The sequence below is a fragment of the Ictidomys tridecemlineatus genome, chromosome 10 (genome assembly GCF_052094955.1).
Source record: "Ictidomys tridecemlineatus isolate mIctTri1 chromosome 10, mIctTri1.hap1, whole genome shotgun sequence".
NCBI classification, from domain to species: Eukaryota; Metazoa; Chordata; class Mammalia; order Rodentia; family Sciuridae; genus Ictidomys; species Ictidomys tridecemlineatus.
Genome location: NC_135486.1, coordinates 131,624,851 through 131,643,400, shown reverse-complemented (window position 1 = coordinate 131,643,400; position 18,550 = coordinate 131,624,851). Strand labels below are relative to the sequence as shown.

General features: G+C 45.0%; 1 protein-coding gene across 4 annotated transcripts in view; it reads left to right on the top strand.

Annotated features, from left to right (window-relative positions):
• Iqck (IQ motif containing K) overlaps positions 1 to 18,550 on the top strand; it is a 120,738-nt gene that overhangs the window by 90,832 nt on the left and 11,356 nt on the right. The gene's annotated exons all lie outside the window — the stretch shown is intronic.

Sequence of the window (18,550 nt, the reverse complement as noted above, 5' to 3'; positions counted from 1 at the left end):
CACATCCTCAAGCCACATTCTGTCTTCATTTACAGGTTAATCCCTGTAAATGAAGACAGAATGTGACTGGTACACAATTCTTTCCCCTGCAAACCTTCTTGCATTGTCTCATGCATGAGCTTTGGAGGACACTCGTGTCTAGACCATAATAGTGGGCATCATTCAATCTGTTGAGGGCCTGACAGAGCAAAAGGTGAGGAAGGTTCAGTTCACTATGCCAATTTGAGCTGGGACGTTGGCTTTTTCCTGCCCTTGATACTCCTAGTTCTTAGGCCTTCAGACCTGAGCTGGACTCTACACCATGGGCTTCAAACCTTTGAAGCACACCCACTTGAGAATGGCCAACGGGGAGGCCCTCCGATCTCCGTATTCCTGAGAGCCAGTACCTTATAGTAAATCTCTTTCTTATAGCTCAGATTCTGTAATTCCCTTTCTTCCTTCCTTTCTTTGTATATATATAAAATCTATAATTTCCTATGGCACTGATTCTCTGGAGAACCCCATTATACTTCTTTTCTACCAGGATCACCGATTCCCTTTAAAATTTTTTTAAAAATTCTAAACTTTTAAGTTGCTACATATCCACAGTAGGGAAATTGAGAAAGCAGTAGCCAGAAAAGGAGGTAAGACCCAGAAACCCCATTAAAACTAATGTTTGAGTGTTCATCCTGCTAAATTACTCTTTCCAGTACCAAAAATACAAATAAATATATATTCATATTTTATTAAAAGTGAGATTATGTATAAATTCTGCTATATGGTCTTCTTTTTCATTTAATAGACTCTGAATATCATTCTGGTTATCAGCCAGAGAGGAGGTCAGGATATTTAGCACTCCATGGTAGAGCTCACCAGAAATGTGAAAGGAGATTCATGATATATTTGCAAATGGAAAAAAAAATTTTGAGCTACAATTTTTTATTCAAACTGAAGATATACACATGAAAAACAGATGTCTGAGCAGTTTGGAAGAAAACCAATGATAGTTATCTTTGGAAATTTGGACCAGAGGGGAGGAAGTACAGTATTGGAGTCTTTTAAATAACCATGGAGCACTTTACAAATATGAAAACCATGGGCCAATAGTCATCCATAGCTCAGTGGACCACAAGGCATGCAGACGACCCTGTAATCATACCGGCCTCAGAGGGCTACAACCCCCAGTCTGTCTGTCTGTCTGTCTGTCTCTCTCTCTCTCTCTCTCATTCTTGATACCAGGGATTGAACCCAGGGACACTCGACCACTGAGCCCCATCCCCAGCCCTATTTTGTATTTTATTTAGAGACGGGGTCTCACTGAGCTGCTCAGCACCTCACTTTGGCTGAGGCTGGCCTTGAACTCCCGATACCCCTGCCTCAGCCTTCCAAGTGGCTGGGATGACAGGTGCGCGCCACTGTGCCCAGCCAGTCTCTTTTTAGTTCTTAAAAAATGCCATGCCTCCTTACCTAGGGACTTCACAGTTCCCATTCCTGTCCTGCTGTGTCACCCTTCCCAGCTTCTTCTCATCCTGTAGACAGGGACACATGTCCTCAGAGAGGACCCCCTAGGGACCCTACAAGGGTCGGGGGCAGGAATCAGTTTACTGGAGCTCTCAAGAGGGGGTGATCTAGACAAGTTCTGCTTTCTCCCCAGAACTGCCTTCCGCTCTTTCTCTGAAGTCCCTTTCTTTCATGGCGTGTTGGCAGGGGGTGGGGTGGGGGGGGTGTGGGGGTGGGGGGGATGTGGGGGTGGGGGGTGGTTCCTTGTCTTTTCTGTATGCTCGGAGTTCACAAAGTCTAGTCTTAAAGTCTCAGTCTCAACCCCAACTCAATGCTCACCCAGCCCCCCTGCCCCCCCTCTGTGGGCTTGGGTACAGGAAGAGGGTTGTCTGGTCTTTGTGCCTCTGTCCCCTCCTCTTCTGAGTCTCTTCCCTCCTGTGGGTCTGGGTGGCAGAGAGGGAGATACAAAAGGACACTTTATCGCCATCATCTCTTGACTGCCACTGCTTCAGCCAGGCCCACCTGGCCACCCGTGACCTGTGGCAGGCCCCCGCGTTGGCTCTCTGACTTGACGTGTTTCATTTGGGTTCTTCCTCAGGGGAAACAGCAGGGTGCAGAGCCCCCTGACCTGCCCTGACTCCCCCTCTTCTTCCACCCCTGACCCCAGTCCACTCCCAGCCTTTTTCTCTTGGGGTCTCCTTACCCAATAGCCAGGCCTCTCCAGGATGGCAAAGGAGAGACAGCTAGCCCTCAGAGTGGCCTCATGCTCAAAAGTAATAGCACCAGGAAAGGGACAAGCCGATTTCATGCGTCTCCTGATATCAAGTGCAGAGGACACATTTCTTATGTGCTACTCCTGTCCAGAACCCATAGCTTGAATGTGATAATGAGGAAAGAGACGCACAGTGAAGGACATGTTATAAAAGAACTGATTCTTCAAAAAATGCCGAAGTCAAGAGAGACAAGAGGAGAGGAGACCAAAGAGACAGGGCAGGCGAATGCTGTGCACCATCCCAGACTGGGTCCTGGACAGGGAAAAATTTGATAAAGTTCATTAAACCTGAGATTCAGGCTTCATATTAGCTAAAAAGTAACAGTACTAACTTTCCTGATTTTGATCAGTGAACTCAGATCAAGTAAGAAATTGCCTTATTTATTTGTTTTCTTGCAGAGCTGAGGATTGAACCCAGGGCCTGGCACCTGCTAGGCCAGCTCTCTACCACTGAGCCATGTCCCCAGGCCTCAGCTCTTGCTTAAGATACATGCTGAAGGTTTTAGGGGTCAAAGGACATGATAGGCAGATTGGTCTTAAGTAATTCAGAAACAGATAATGTGTACCACACAAGCACATGTGCACCTACACATAGAAAATGCCAGTGTAAATATGGTGAAATACAAAAAAAAATGGTGCATCTGGGAGTTCTTTGTACAATTATTGCAACTCTTTTATAAATTCACGATTATTTCGAGCTTTTAAGTGAAAAAAAAATTCCAGGGCCTCATGTCCAGAGATCCTGACATCATTGCTGTGGGTGAGCCCCAGGCATCAGTGTTGAGTATTGATCTTCCTGGTGCTGACGTTCAGCCAGGGTGGAGACCCTAAGGAGGTGCAGGATCTCCAGTTACTTTGTGCTCTTTTAAAACATGGAATCCAGAGGCAGGTGTGTTGGTGCACACACAGGAAGCTGAGGCAGGAAGATCAAAAGATCAAGGTCAGTCTGGGAAACTTAGGAAGACCTTGTCTCAAAAAAATAAATTACAAAGGGCTGAAGATGTAGCTCAGTGTAGAGTCCCCCCTGGTGTGATCCCCGTATTGTGGGGGGCAGGCCACAAAAACATGGAGTCCTCTAAGCATCCAGTTCTCAGCTCTGAGCAGCAAGGCAAGTCCAGCTGATGCTTGACTGGGCTTCTGGGTTTTGTTTATCTGGCAATTTTGTGTCTTTCCCACAAGAATATAGGCTCCATGAGAAAAAGATCTGGTTTGCCTGTCTCATCCCCTGGCATAGCACCTGGCACAAAGTGAGCATAAGTAAAAATGAGATTCATGAACGGAACTGTGAGGCTTAAATGAGTCAATACCCAGAAACGGCTACAGAGTAGGAGCACATCCCATTGGGGATCCCTCATAAAGCAGCAGCTCGGGCTCCGATCACCGCTGGCTCAGCCCAGGCCACTCTCCCATGCACAACTGCCACTTCATTACACTTCAGAACTGGAAGACAATCAGGGCTATAATCAGTTTAAAGGTCAAGGGAAGTACAGTGTCTATTTATTGCTATTTTTCCATATTCTTTGGAGTTGATTTGCTGTGGGTTGATTTGGCTTGCTCTGGAGCCAGGAGAGCGGAGCAGATTGAATGGCGTTACGGGCCAGCAGGAGGGCAGAGTGGAAGCAGTCAAATCTGGCCACCTGCTGCTGTCTGCCTGTGGCCTTCCTAGGGCTTCAGGAGCAGTGCTTTCTGAACAATAGGGGTCTTCAGAAAAAGCCCCAGTGTGGAACAGTGGTAGACGCCCTTTTGTGAAATGGCCAATTCTGAAGGTCGTCTCCAAGTCTGGGATCACTTGAGAGAAAATGGGGAGCTGGAGACAGAGCTCAGTGGTAGAGACTTCTCTAGCATGTGCAAGGCCCTGGGTTCCATCCCCAGTACTGGGGGAAAAAAAAAAAGTAAAAGTTGCCCTTGAAATCCAAACTACCACTTCTTTCCACGCGACCCTGACCTAGTTAACTTCATTAAGCATCCATTTTTCCACATATAAAATGGCTCTCATAATAGGACCTGTCTGTCTCACATAGTTGTTACAGGATTCCAAGGATCATCTTTAATCCTGATACATAGTCCCCATCAGTGTTAGTTATCAACACAACTGAAATATTGTGCATTTAACAATTGTGTGTTGGTTTCCTCTGATACACTCTGAGCTCCATGTGGTTCCATTTGAGTCTGTGTTTATCTCATTCGTCATGTTGCCTTGCACCAAGCCTGGTCCTGAGCAGATGGTCTGCACAGACATATCTGGGGTATGAAGCTTTGGGCTTCATTTTATAAGTAGAAGCTCAGCAGGAGGATTGCAAGTTGAAGTCCAGCCCTAGCTAAATTGCCTGTCTGATTAAAAAGTGTGTGGGTGTGTGGGGGGAGTGCTGGGAATGTAGCTCAGTGGTAAAGTGTTCCTGGGTTCTATCCCCAGTACTAGGAGAAAGAGAGAGACAGAGACAGAGTCCCAGAAGGGTTGAGAAGTTCCTCACCGTCACACAGCAGTGGGGCCTGGGGCTAGGCCCTGGTCTTCCCTTTCTCTGTCCAGTGTTTTTACACATCTCTGAGGGGAAAAGCAGAAACAGGTTCTCTTTGTGTTTCTTCTGTGGTGCTGGGGATCCAGGTCGGAACTTCATTCATGCTAGTCAGCTGCACGCCAGCCCCACAAGCCACTCTCTTGGATTTTATCATCAGACCCAAACTTCTAGAATCTTCTTGAGCAGGACCTGGTATATCTAAATTATTATTGTGTGCCAGGATTCTTTTTTGCTTATGTTTGAGTTGACTGAGGCTTCCCAGTAGGGGCTGAATCACAAGGAGCAGGATGCAATCTGCAGCTCACCAGGTGAGGTAGAACCCTCTGTTTCCTCCATGGTATCTCCAAGCGGAATCCTGTTATGATGTTATGCACCTGAGTGACTTCCCATTTTCAACCTCATGAATCTGGGTGGGGGGAAGGGTTAGAGAATTTATGTCCCTAGGGTTGGGGATACTGCTAGTGGTAGAGCACTTGCCTTGCAAGTATAAGGCCCTGGGCTCCTCTTCAGCACTGCAAAAAATATATGTCCCTAGCCAAGGTGACATTGCAATGACAATGACACCACAAATGCAGCAATTTGAAAGTGACGTGACGCCCAGGCTAGCTCTTCTTCAGACCTGCCACAAAACATAGTAGAGCCACTGCAAATGAAATTCAACTTTATTTTTTAAAAACAAGAGCTTCATCTATGTACAAATCCGGCAGACACATCACTTTATGACCCATATTGTCATTGGTATTTAGAACATGAATAAATTTTGCCAAGTTCATTTCTTGGAGCACCTCAGGGCAGACAGGAGGTCTAGGGAGAGCAGTGTCAGCTGTCGGGTAGATCACGGTGGTATATAACCCATCTCATGTTACACCAAGTCAGAGCCGAGTTCTCTTCTAGGACAGAAATGGTGTGAAGTTATCCTCCAGTCTCTATCCATCGGGACAGATGTGGGGATTATTTTTAAATGTGTGTGTGTGTTAAGAATTTCAGCCAGTGCAACTCAAAAGAAGATGCCTAAGTCATTTTTGAGATGCAGTAAAAATCCTGTCTTGAAGAATAGCATATTTTAGCTTCATATAGTCAGTGAGTGTTTTTAAATGTGCTTTGTAATTGAATATCCACATTTTATTTGGGAATCTCATTTTGAGCAGAGAGAAGGAAACCATAAAAACATTTTCCTATAAAATCAGATTATATTACACACATACCCCCCATTAGATAAATTTCTTAACACTGTATGTGTATTTATATATATATAAATAATCTTTTTTCTTTCTTTATTTCTCAGTACTGGGGATTGAACCCCAGGGGTACTCTATCACTGAGCTACATCCCCAGCCCTTTTGATTTTTATTTTTGAGACAGCTCTCACTAAATTGCCGAGGCTGACCTTGGACTTGGGATCCTCTTGCCTTAGCCTCCCAGTTCTCTGGGCTTACAGGCCTGCACCACCGTGTCCGGTTACAAATAATCTCTAAATTACTTTATCACTTGATTTTTTAGGAAATGGTGGCAGGGAAATTGATTATTTACCTGTCAAAGGAAATGGATTATTTACTTTTTATTTCCTTAACTGTTTATTCCCTACTTCAGAGATTTGTAATAGTTACAGAAACACATAAAATATAAGATTTTTAAGTAAATACAGCAATTGAGTCAAGGAAAAATTAATATTTGGGAACAAGGAAAACCACTAACTGCAGTTAGTAAAGTACTCGCTTCAAGGACTATGCTTGCTAGAGATTTTTTAAATTTTTAAATATTTAACTGACAAACAAAAATTGTTTTATGTTCAATTGTGTATGTTCAAAGTGTACAATGTGATGATTTAATTAATGTGCATACATTGCATAATCATCACCACAACCAAATTAATTAACATATCTATCACCATTCGTTTGGGGTGAGTGTGTGAGTGCAGGTGTGGGTGTGGGTGTGGGGGGGTGAGAACACTTACAATCTGCTCTCTTATCAAATTTCGAGTAAACAATCTAGTATTAACTATAGTTGCTATGATCTGCTTTAGATTCACAGAATTAATTTCTCTTATGACTGAAAGTTTGTACCCTCTGGCCAACACAGAGGTTTCTTAGAAGAGAAAAGGCAAAGAGGAAATACAACCTGTTACATAATTCAGTGTCTATAAGAAAAAATGACAATCCACTGGTTGAGGAAGTACTGGGCCCATCCCTAACACGTTATGCAATGTGAATAATGGCGTCAAAAATGTTCCTACAATAAACAGAAATACGGCCCTTAGTTTCCTAGAAGCCACAACAATAAAGGAAACAGCACTGCTGTTTGGTACCGCTTCCTAGGAACTGAAACCTGGTTTTTCAGCCTTAGAGAGGACGCGGGGGGGGGGGGGGGGGTAGCACATTACACCAAGCTTCAGTGTCTCCCATCTAGGAGCCCAAGCAAGGGATAGAAACCAGAGAGAGATTGTATGGCCAGTCCCAGCTATTAGGATTTGCCGGTGGATTAAGGGACGTTCTTGAGCCGGGGATGCAGCTCAATGGTAGAGGGTTTGTCTAGCATGCACGAGGCCCTGGGTTCAAGCCCCAGCACCAATAAAAATATTAAAATAAATAAGCTCCTCATTTTGGCCACACCACCTACTTGTGTCTTGAGGATGCTGTCAGGACTTAGTTCCTATGCTGTTCCCGGGTGCATCTCTGAGAGCAGAGAAGACCTGTAACAAAGGCGTGATTGTGATTGATGGAGCACGTACCTGCCTCAGTACATGCTATGCCTAGTACTCCATGTTTCAGTGTGATGCTCAGAACTCAGAGAAGATGCCTCCTTCACATTGAGATGCAGAAACTGGGGCTGGGAGAGTATAAGACTTGCTCAAGGTCACACAGCCCATAGCGCCAGAGACCAGGGATTTGAACCCAGATCTGCCTGATGCCAAGGAGCTAAGGGCCACCCAGGAACCCAAGTGCCCAGTGCAGAGCCTCCCATCTGGAGACCTGCCAGCCCCCAGCTGGACAGCAGCAGCTTCTGGCACACTTCCCACCGTGCATGGACGTTGAAATGACTGCAGGCCAGAGGTACAGGGGAGGCTCCCAGGTGGGGGAGGCCGAGTCCCCACCTGAAGGCTGTAGGATTCTATACCTTATATTTTGGGGAGATGTTTTTATTAGAGCAGGAAGGCAAGGTCAAGTGAACAAGGAGGAGGACATTCTTATCTGCATCCAGCCTTACAGGTGAGGAGCAGAGAAGAGCTTTGCCACCCAAGGGGACCCAGTGCGGGGAGTGTCCTAGGCTGTGGCTCAGGAGCTGGTTCTGGAATTAGCTGAGACCCTTGGTGAGGATAAACAGAAGATCTCATGCAGCAAGAAAGGTCCAACCTCCAGTGAGGCAGCCGCTGTTGAGCGTGTCAGCCTGTAGTGCCACCTACTATCAGCACACAAATATGTATAAGCACATATATTTATATAATATATTTATATTATGGTTATTGTACGTTAACTTGCTTTTTTTTCTTCAGCTGACAACATATCATGGACCTCTTTTCATACCAATGATACAGGTCTATCTCATTATTGTTAGTGGCTCCAGAAGAATGACAGGCCTGTACCACACTTTTAACCAATCCCTATGAATGGATGTTTGGCTTGTATCATGAACAATGCTCCAGAAGCACTTTTGTAAGCGTGTTCTTGTTACTTATAGAAATATTTCCATGGGACAAGCTCTTAGAAGTGGAATTGCTCTGTCAAAGGACATTCATGTATTAAATTTAGACAGCAATCACCAAATTATGATAAAAAATGTTGCATCAATTTGTACTTAATGCCACCAACCCACTGGGAGACTTCTGCTGGGTCATGTAATCATTATGTTTCATTTTCCCTCCTCGTAAAATAAGAATTAGTATGCCTTGTCGTGATTCATTGTTTTGATAACACCGTGGCTGTTGAAGAAGAAATATATCTATAATCTGTCATTTTCATTTAAACCTTTTTCTTTCTTGTCTCCTCAAACCTTAGTTCCTTCTCCTTTTTAACCCATGGAAGAATTGTAAATTTGACCAGGATATATCTAGCGAGTTCATGACTTGGTATTACTTCCATCAATTCTGTTTTTAAGACTCACCCAGCATGTGGGGGAGTTTGGATGACATCAACTTTCACATGTATCTTTTCATTTAAAACTTGCAGAAGTTCTGTCCAGCTAGAACAGGGCTTCTATTGAAACGCTTGCAGATCTAGACTGTTCTGATGAGGTTAAAAAGTAACATAAGCAGGACTCTATAGCACATATCTGTAGTCCCAGCTACTCAGGAGGTGGACACGGAGATTACTTGAGTCCAGGAGTTCAAGGACAGCCTGGGCAACATCTCTTAAAAAAATAAATAAACAAAAGTAAATAGAAGATGATTTCCTTTCTTAATGGTTTGCTCCCAAAATTCAAGATCCTGAATGTAAGTTTATGTAAATGAGCACTCCCAACCTCATTAGCTTCATTCTGTCATCTGTCTGTTTAGCATTATTCTTTGTAATTATGCTGAGGCAGAAGGTTATTGTAAGATCTAGATAATTCTACAAACCTCTGGAAGGGTCATGACCAGGCTGGAGTAAGTTCCCTATTTCTCAACTGGGCAACCTTGAGCAGGTGGCTTAATCTTTCTGTGACTGTAGAGCAAGAAATGGCAGCACTAACGTTAGTTACCACACAGTAGGTGTTTTGTTTTGTTTGCTTGTTCGCAGCACTGGGGGTTGAACCAGGATCTCCCTGGTGTGAGACAAGCACTCTTCCACTGAGCCACATCCCTAGTCCCGAGTAGGGTTTCTATGAGAACTAAATTAACTGGAATAGCATCTGGCTCATAATACATGATCAACAAAAGGAAACTATTATTATTATTAGGCAAATTGTTCAACATACGATTAATATGAGTCACGATTAAGCATATTGGATCTGGGAGCTGCCAGAACCTGGGTCCTGCCTCTTCTCACCAGAGAGGCCACAGGCAAGTTCTTCCTCCTCTTAAGACTGTTTTCTCCCCTGCTACCTGGGGACAATTAGGACCTGTCCCAAAGGGCTCCTGTGATAAGACAGCCAGGTGTGGCAGTAAACAGGTGGCCAGCACAAAGTGAATGGTCAACCACTGGTGTTTGGTTTTAATGAAAGTTTCAAGATGTCCTCAAAAAGGACGTTTTTATTCTAGATCATTGACCCATGGCAGTGGTTCTCAAGGCTGGATCAGGTCAGAGACCAGAGAGGTGATTATGTGGGTTTGTTCTTAGTGGAGAACCTTGTAACCACTTTAGCCAAACCCTAATACTGTGGATTAACTACAGGATCCCAGGTAATAGCTTTGGATTCAAACTCTTCCTTTGTGTGACTTTTCTCACCAATGCAATTTCATTTGGATAAAAACTCAGGGATCTGAATTCATGGCCCAGCTCTGCAATGCACTAACTTGGTGGGCCTTGCCTGCGGCTTTGGCAATGGAAGGGGTGGACAGGAAATGTCTATGACAATAAGACAGAGCGTCTCCTGGTGCTTGCTGTGGGCCTTTTCCCTTCCAGAAAGAGGCCTCCTGCTGGGCAGCTCCAGACCCAGAGAGATCTGTTGCCATTGTCCCTGTGGTGGGTGTTGAGTTGGGGACTTTGATCTCAAGACCGAGGGCAAGAACAATAGATGGTGAACGTGTAAGATGGAGGAGAACTGGGTAGGATGGGTAAGGCCCAGAGACTGACCGGAAGTTTAGAGGTCAGCAGGGAGAAGAAGGAAGTGTGGACTGGGTATTTGGGAATTTAAGAGGACCTGGGGGCGGGCAGGGGTGTGGCTCGGGGCTCAGAGCACTTGTCTAGCGTGTGCAAGGCCCCGTCCCGTCCCCAGCACTGCAGGAGCGGGGGCATGTGGGGGGAAGATGGGAATGTTGAATGTTGAAAGGAGATTTTTGTGAAGTTGACCACATGTTTGAGAAGACGGGAAGAAGATATTCTGTACTGGGAACCCCTCTTGTCACCACATTTGGGTCTGTCACACCCAGAGGTGACTTTCTGAAAGAAAGCTGGAACTGACAGGGGGAGGGCAGTGGGAAATTGCACCTGCCATGTCCTGTCTTGTGGCAGCCGCGGGATGGCATTGCTGTGGTCCCTGTCATGGCTCTAACTCATGAGGGCCTACGGCGAGCCAGGACTTCACATCTGTCATTTCTAGTCTGACAGCAGGTGGAGTGAGAAGAAACTCCCATCTCTCAGAGCAGCAAGCTGTGTGTCTGGGGTCGCACACTGTGGAGTGACAGAGCTGGGGGAGCCTAGAGCTTACCACCTGTGCTCAGCAGGTGCTCACCACCGTGACCAGAAAACCTGGAAAAGTTCAGTGTAACTCACGGTTTCAGAGATTGAGTCCTCGGTCGGCTACTCCATTGCTCTAGGACAAGATAAGGCGGAACGTCATGCCTCAGGAAGGGTGTGGCAGAGGCAGCAGGGCCACTCATGGTGGCCAGGAAGTAGGAGGGCAAGGGGAAGGGGCTGCAGGGCAGATGCCCCCTCCCAGGGCACACACCCGTGTCCTACCTCCTCCAGCCACACCCCGCCTGCCCAGTTAGTTCACGCCAGCTCGGACGGGCTGATGAGTGACAGCTCCCACCGTCCATCAGCTCACTCTGGGATGTCCTGCCTGGGCATGGGGACGCTGGGTGGACACCACTCCAGTCCCGCCCTGCCCTTCTCCCAGCCTTCCTTTCCGTCTTCCTGTGGGGAGCGGGGAGTCTATGCTCTTTAAAAGAGCAAGAGGAGTTCAGAAGGTCACACCGCAGCGAGAGATGAAAGGCCACGCCTGGGTGACACAGATGAGCCCAAGAAGCCCGACACGGGCCACCTGTTGTGTCACCCCGTGACATGAACGGTCCAGAGCAGGCACGTGGTTAGAGACAGGAGGTGGATGAGCAGTTGCCCTAGGGCTGGGGCTGCAGGACTGAGGGGACAGCAGCTAAAGGTCCAGGGCTTCTGCCAGGTGACGTAATGTTGGAGAATCGACAGTGTTCGTGGTGGCACGTGTGAGAATACGCCCGAGCCCACTGAACTGTGCGCTGTCAACGGGCCGATTGCTCGGTATGTGAGTCCTAGCTCACGCCATTCAGCAGTTACAGGGAAGGACAGCCCCCCGTGTCTCCATGCTTCCTGTCACCCTCTCCGTGGATCCTACCTGGCCACTCTGCCTGCCCCCTCCCTCTACCCTGTGTGTGCCCATCTCACAGCTTATCTGCTGGTGAGTCAGAAAGCACTGACCCATCCCCAAAGTGGATCCAACACACTCCTTTGGGTGGGGACCAATCAGGAAGTTAGCATTAGTGTGATCTCCTCCTCGGGGACTTGGGGGAGTAAAGAAATGTGGCTGCCCTTCAGCCATCACTGCCATGAAGGACAGGGGGTGAGGCCGTCCAGGGGGCAGGAAGCCCCACTCCTTCCATGTCCCCTGGGCACCTGCTGAGCATCTGTGAGGGTGCACAGTTCGCTGTGTTCCTGCCCTTACCAAGTCTCTTTGTGATAATAATCTTTAAGTATTTAGGTCTTCTGAGTCACCCAGGATTTTAGGGATTTATTTGGCTTATTTTCTGTGGGTCTGCACTAGAACGCCAGGCTTCTGGCTGCAGGAACTCCCCTGTCCTTCCTGATTGGCTCATGGCTGTGATCTCAGCACCTGGAACAGGGTCCAGCACAGGGGAGATGTTCGAGAAATATCTGTTGGTTGAATGAATGATCTTCTGCACAAATCATTCAGCTTGGTAAGCACTGTGGACAAGGTCAATCTCAAGTATACAGATCTGTTTCCAAACAAAAGAAGAAGATAGTTCACACATAGTATATATGAATAAAGACAAAAAAAATGTTTGAAAATAACCCTAAATGCTAATAGTGATGATTTCTAAGTAAGAGTGAAGCAGGTGATAGATAGGTTGATATTTGCCTATTTTTTTTTTCTAAAAGAAATGTGGGCGATTGTTTCTTCTTTTCTGATTATTCATATTTTCTGTAATAACACGGAATTCCCCCGGGAAATTGCATGCTTACTATGAGGTAATCATTTTCCTGAGCATGGCACTAGTAGCAACTCAATGAATCTTCATAACAACCCTCTGAGGTTTCCATTTTATGAATGAGGCACAGAGAGGTTAAACAATATAGCCAGAGAGTAGCAGGGTGGATCAGAGATTCCAGAATCCTCTCTCTTCCCTCCCTCATTATGCTGCAGTGCAAGAGTGTTATTTATGGAACTAAAATGCTCAGGGAAAATCTGTTGCTGTTCATTTTGAAGGCAGCTCATCAAGACCTAACCTCTGATTCTACTGCTGAGGGAATAAAGCTCATGCCCCTTTATGCCTGTTATCTGGCTTAGAGGGACCTGATCCAGCCTGCCAAACTGCCCTGCCTCCTCTCCGCATGCGTATTTGACACACAGTATTCACCCTTAGAATCTAAATTTAGGATCTGGACGGCTAATGTGTCTTGCCAATTTTCAGATTCAGCCCTCATTAGGCCAGGATGTGGAAAAATTTAAAGGCATAGAGTTATGGAGGCTAGGTGTTAAAAAGGACAGTCCAGATCCTTTTAATGTAATTTAAACCTGTCCTCTTATCAAAGTAATGCATTCTCACTATGAAAAAGATAGAAAAGTATCATGAGACCTTAAAAAGTCATCTATTACACTTTGGTGTGTAGGAAAACTTCTTAAAATGACTGATTTTGCCCCTGTTCAAGTAGGAGGGAGACGGAGGAGGCTCAGGGGTCTTCTGTTGCTGCTGGGTGCGTTGGAATTGCCCTCATTTGCTTTTCATAGCATTCAGAGACTTGTCATTTAAGAGGTTTCTAAGTGACATTTGAAGCTTTCAGAATGAGCAGCTATTAGTGGTAGAGATAAAGGAGTCCCAAGACTTGCTCTGAAACTCTGGCTAGAGGCTTCTAAGCTGCGTGTCTGTGAACAATGCATTTAACCTTCCTGATTGTTTATCTGTTAACTAAAAAATAAAATGAATAACCCAACCTCAAAGCCTACATGAAAAACTTGAGCTATTGCTCCCATACAAAATCTCACCGGCCACGTGACTTGAAACAAGCTCCTTACCCTCTCAGAGCTTCCCAGTTGCCTCCTCTGGACAATGGGAACGATAAAGCACCCCCTCCCCGATCCTGCAGAGACTCAAGTGATCTAGTGCACGTACCGTGCATTGCGGCTTTTCCCTCCTTGGAGATATGATGAATAATGCTGCTGCGAACCTTCGTGCGCAGGTTTCCATCCCCTTGGGAACACAGGAGCAGACTTGCTAGGTCAAATGAGAACTCTAGGGTTGACAGTGGGAGGCACTGCCAGACGTTTCCCAGAGTGGCCGAACCAGAGTCCATTTCCACCAGAAGATTCCCATTTCTGCACGCCCTTGCCAACTCTTGTTACTGTCTGTCTGTTTGATTAAAGTCATCCTGCTGGGTGTGTGGGTGTGAAGTGGCATCTCATGCAGTTTGCTTTATATTTCCCTGATGGTCAACCCTGTTGAGCATCTTTTCTGGGCTTGTTGGCCATTGGAATATCTTCTTTGGAGAATATCAGTCCAGATCCTTTGTCCTTTTTAATTGGATTGTTAGTTTTTATTATTGAGTAGTAAGAGTTCTTTAGATATTTTAGATAAAAGTCCCTGATTGCATATATGATTTGTAATTCTGTGAATTTTTTTCTCCTTCTTAACACGGTGCCTTTTGAGATGCAAAAGCTTTTAAACTTGATAATGTCCGGTTTGTTTGTCATTGGTTGCCTGGGACTTTTTTTGTCATATCTAAAAATCCAGACTGACCCCAGGTCAGGAATCTTGACTCACTTTTCCCTAAGAGTCGAAGATTTCAGCACTTTCAGCTAGGCTGTTGATCCGTTTTGAGCCGATTTCTGTTTCTGTGTGAGGTGAGGGTCTAACCTCGTTCTTGTGCATGTTGCTTCAGCAGCATGTGTTAAAGGACTATTTTTTACCCACTGAATACTCTTGGCACCATTATTGAAAATCAATTGACCATAAGTGCAAAGGTTTATTTTTGGGCTCTTCATTTGGTTCAATTGATCTGTATGTTCATCCTTATTCAGTATCTCACAGATTTTAAAATTGGAAAGTGTGAGGTCACCTACTTTGTTCCCTACCCCCACCCCAACACCTTTGGGCTGTTGATGGTTCCTTAAGTCTCCACTTACCATCATCTTTTGAGTTTTTTTTTTTTTAAATACCACTCTTTTCGATTTTATGATCTGTAGGAGCGTACTGTAGGGTAGTTATTTTCATGAGTTCCTGCTTTTTTTAGTTCTACATTATAAACCTCTCCCCCGTGTTATAAACCTCTTTTACACATGATTGGTTATATCATTTGGTTAAATATATTGCTGCTGAGGCCAGCTTCATTTCTAAATCAGTGTATGCTCTTCAGATTAGTGTTTTAAGATATATTTCCCAGAAATGACTTTGGAAGAGTTTAATTTTTATTTGTGTAGCTGTTGAAGATATTTTTTACATATTGAAAATGTTAATCTTTTAATTCAAATTTTGATATGATTTCCCTAAAATCAGCAGAATAGGCAGATAAATGAAGATCAGATCTCACTTAGAAAAGTCATGAATCTTTCTAAGCCTCAGTTTTCTCACCTGAAAAATGGGGATAATAATATCATCATGGAGTTGTTTCCAAGATTACATGGCCTACCACAACATCTGGAATTCAGTAATCCTACTTATAATAATAATAATTATTATTATCATTGATAAAATAAAATTTCAATATCTTCTAAATTTAATTACACAGGCCAGAGGATTGTGGGGGGGGGGAGAGATAAAGGAAATTAACTAATTAACAGCTATTGGCTGAAGCCAATAAAAGCCTGTTACCCATTCCTGAATGTTTCAAAACCTTGACTTAAAATCCACAGACATCACATTCCTAGGTGCCACTACCTCCTGCTTACGTATGAACTTTCTGGACTACTAATCTCAGTCAACCCAGAAGCAACAAGTACAGACTGTAGTCCTACCTGAATCTTCTTCCCCTGATATGTGTTATACCACCCTATTATCTATAGATAAAGTAAATTTGGTGTAATACTTCGTGCTTTCCTTTTCTAAAATTTCATCACAAAAATGCTCATGGCTCTTAAGTCTGATGGGTGCACCTCCAGGACTCTCTTCTTAAAGCAAAGTCTCATGAAGTGAGCCTACACTTTTATGCCCTGAGCCTGCCATGAGTGGGATCTTCCAATTCCTGAGATGCTCTCAAGGCATCTTTCCTATTATCTCAGTCAAAAGTAGTTGGTTTCTTTCTTTCCTTTTAATGGTTCCGATCTCTTCAGCATCTTTAGCACAACACCCTCCTTAGCTGTAACTTTAAATGCACACTCCTCGTCTGGCAAAACTGCTAAGTTTTCCAAATATTTCCACTCTGCTTTTTGCTCCCAATTTTCTCACTGTACATTTGCTTAAACAGCCAGCAATAACTATGCCACAGCCTCAGTGCCTTACTGCTTGGACATTTCTTCTACCGGATAAACTAGTTCATCACCTTTATAGTCGGCTTCACACAAAGTCTCAGGGCATGGACAAAATGTAGACTGGTTCTTTGTCAGAATGGAACAGGAATGGCTTCTCCTCTAGTTCCCAGTAGAGTCCTGGTTCCCACCTGAAACATTATGAGCACAGCTTTTACTGTCTGTTTTCCTATCGGCATTCTGATATCCTGAGCTCCCACCAGAATCACCCATTAAGCTTCATTTGTAGCATTCTGAGCTTTTTCTACGCTGCTTATCCAAACTCCTCATGTGAACTAGTTCAAAGGCCTCTGAACCACTTGGTCAGCATGGCCCCACTCTCAGTACCAATTTTCTGTATCAGTCTGTTTTCCATCCCTGTGACAAAAAATACCTGAGATTAATAACTTTAAAAGTGAAAAAGTTTTGAGAGACATTTAAGATCTAAATCATACCATAGAGTCTGTTGCCCCTCCCCCATCACCACCCCCACAAAACAATTCTGATTCTCTGCCGGTACCACCTGGGAGTCCTAGGATTTAGCTCAATGCTGACACTAACTGGAGTTAGCACAGACGCCCCAGTTTAAGGGTTCAACCTCACAGGACTGCTTCCACTTCATATGATGGGGAATAGCAAGTCCCCAGGGGACCTGCAAATGATTTCCAACTCAGCTAAAATCCGAGTTCCCAGGACCTCCTCTCAGGTCTAATCATTTTCTGTAGTGGCTCACAGAACTCAGAAGTCGATGTACTTACCAGGTTGTAACTCAGGTGTAACTCGGGGACAGATAGGAGAGATGCACATGGCAAGGCATGTGGGAAGGGTGCAGAGCCTCCCTGTCCTCTTGGGAGTGCCACCCTCCCTCCCAGCACCTCAGGTGGTACTCGACACCCAGACACCCTCTGAACCTCGTCCTCTTAGGTGGGCATGGTTAGTTAAATCATTGGCCATTGGTGGTCAATTCCCTCTTCCACGGAGCTTGGGGTGGTGCTGAAGGTTCAACCCTTCAGTTAGGTTCCCCTGGCAACCAGTCCCGATTCTGAGGCTTTCCAGGAGCCCCCAGCTGTCGGTCAGTCACCTCATTAGCATACAAAAAGACACTTGCCACTACAGAGATTCCCAGGGTTTTAGGAACTGCATGTCAGGAAACCAGAACAAAGACCCAAATATCTATTGCTTAGGTCCTTGTTGAGAAGCAAACATGCAGTGGCCCTGGGCCTTAGCAAGGACTTTGGAGTGGATCCCACGAGCATCAGCAGGGCTGTGTAGAGACTAGTGTGGCTGCAGGTGGGGCGCGGATCCGACCACGTGGTGGGGGTGAGAATGGACAGAAGTGGATGCGTTTAGGGGATATTTACAGAGTAAAAATGGCATAGGTGGACTGAAGCACTCTTTCTAAAAACAGAGATTTGTATGCAGAGAGCTGGGTCGACCTCAGTGAGAGGTTGAAAACATTCCCATTTTCTTTCCAGGGCACCAGGGGGCTTTCCGACTAGAAATAACGGTAGAGGAAGCTCTTGCAATGTTCCTTAGCCTATCCTTTCTGCGATGCTTGATAAGTTGATTTCTTCGTCCCTGGAATTTCTTGACTTGGGCCCCGTCTGCCTGGGTTCCGAGTCAGGGATCAAGATGAGGAAAATCTGCCTGAGAATCCCCAAGTACAGATTGTGATAATTTCTCCATTATTCATTAACTCATTGCACTTGTGGAGGAGTTGTTTAAAAATAAACGGCAGGATTTGTTTCTTGCTTCTCTTTTTCTTAAAGGCAACATCTAATATCCAGGGCCTCTGCCAGTCTGAACAGGGATGGGAACTGTTTATACCCTAAGCTCATTCAGAATGCCTGGGATATTTCTAGAGGTTCAGTCTTGGCAGCAGCAGCTGAGAACGCAGAAATAAATTAAAAAGTCATAAGACGTGGCTGGCGGGGTTTGTCTGTGTTCATTCACGCCCATGACTCACCAGGCTTTTGAAGACACAGAATTTCGAAGGACTACCTAGTGGATGGTGGCTGTTTTAACTGTTGTGCCGAAACTCCAGTCCCCACGCGGTTTGACTGATTGTGAAATGGACCTACCCTTGTAAACTGAAATGTAGAAAGAAAAGATTAACATATGGAGATATCAGTACTATGAATAACACACAGGTTTACTCAATTATTTAAAGAAATTTTTAAATATTGACTGAAATACTATTCCATTTTTCTATAGTACCTGCATTTCTTGCATAATTAAGAAATAATTATATTGAACATTTGCCATGTGTTGTGCAATA